Below are 1,748 nucleotides of genomic sequence, written 5' to 3'. Positions count from 1 at the left end.
AAAAGCCCCTGCAGCGGGTCCCGCCAGCTCAACACCACGCTAATCCACCGAAAACCCTTCGTTCCCCTGCCTGGCCCCTTTCTGGGCTCGAACAAAGACACCCAGTGAGAGGGGGAAGGAGAGGAAAGGAAAGATTCCCCCCCCCGCCCCGAAAGCCAGCACCCACCGGGATTTACTTGGGCAGCCCAGGGGTGCATCCTCCAGCTCCCCGTCCTCCGCGGGTCTCGACGTTCATCGTCTCCCTGCTTGGTATCCCGGGGAAAAAAAAAAAACTAAAATAATACCTGCCGAGAGCAACCTGCTGCTGCGCTGGGGCCAAGGGCCGCTCCGTGCTCGGCCTGATTGGCCACCGCCGGCCCGCGCCCGTGGGATCTTAACTCTTTCTTCCCGTCGGGGCGGAGATGAGCCCTGCATCCTCAAACCGGGGGTGTGGGGTCTGACGGCTCGGTTTTGCTCGAATGGGGATTTTGGGGTCTGACGCCTTGTTTTTGCTCACATGGGGATTTGGGGGTCTGGCTGCTTAGTTTTCTTCAAATGGGAATTTTGGGGTCTGACAGCTTGTTTTTGCACAAATAGGGATTTGGGGGGGTCTGATGGCTTGTTTTTGGTCAAATTGGGATTTTGGTCAAATTGGGATTTTGGAGTCTGACAGCTTGTTTTTACACAAATAGGGATTTTGGGGTCTGGTGGCTCGTTCTTGCTCAAATTGGGATTTGGGGGTCTGATGGCTTGTTTTTGCACAAATAGGGATTTGGGAGTCCGGCAGCTGGGTTTTGCTCAAATAGGGATTTGGGGTCTGACTGCCTGGTTCTTTTTCAAATAGGGAATTTTGGGGTCTGATGGCTTGGTTTTGCTCAAATGGGGATTTTGGGGTCTGAAAACTTGGTTTTGCTCAAATGAGGAATTTGAGGTCCAATGACTTGGTTTTCTTCAAAGAGGGATTTGGGGGTTCAATGGCTTGTTTTTGCTCAAGAGGGGTTTTGGGGGTCCGACAGCTGGGTTGTTTTCAAATCAGAATTTTGGGGTCTGACGGCCTGTTTTTGCTCAAATAGGGAGTTTGGGGTCTGACAGCTTGGCTTTTTTCAGATGGGGATTTTGGGATCCAATGGCTTGTTTTTGCTCAGATAGTTATTTTGGGGTCTTCCCAGCACAGGACTCCTCTCCTCAACTTTCCCGTCCTGATGGGGATGCTTCCCAGCTGCCTGGCTGAACCGAGAGCCCGTTCACCACGGAGAGAGGGGCAGAGAGCACAAGTCCAACCTGGTAACTTTGAAACAGTCTCAGCTTTTCTTTTCAGGGCGGATTGGGTTAATCGATATCCTAAATCTCACCGAAGCGCACAAGAGAGGCTGTCTGACACCCGGAAAGGCCACGTTTTCTTTATGTGCCAACACCGCTCCATCTCAACCCCAAACTCCCTGATAAAGCCGTGCACGTATGAAACAACAGCAAAAAAAAAAAAAAGTTACAGAGGGATTTGATCCTGCTGTAGCCCATAAACATGTTTCCGAACAGAGAAAATGGAAAGGGGCAGTCATTTTCTGCCCTGGTTATTGCAGACGAGGAAGCGAGCATTAAATGGTCCATCTGTCCTCCCCTAACTTTACCATTCTCTGGCTGGTTTCAGCCCGTTTGGACAAATGGGATGATGCCCATCACCCCAGAAGCTGGACGGGGATCCTGCCCTCCCTCCTTTGCCATCATTATTTGCCATCCGACCCCCCCCCCACCGCCTTTCAGAGCAGAGC

Source organism: Pygoscelis adeliae, unplaced genomic scaffold (genome assembly GCF_000699105.1).
Source record: "Pygoscelis adeliae isolate BGI_AS28 unplaced genomic scaffold, ASM69910v1 Scaffold29, whole genome shotgun sequence".
Classification (NCBI taxonomy): Eukaryota; Metazoa; Chordata; class Aves; order Sphenisciformes; family Spheniscidae; genus Pygoscelis; species Pygoscelis adeliae.
Note: the sequence above shows the minus strand (reverse complement) of the source record.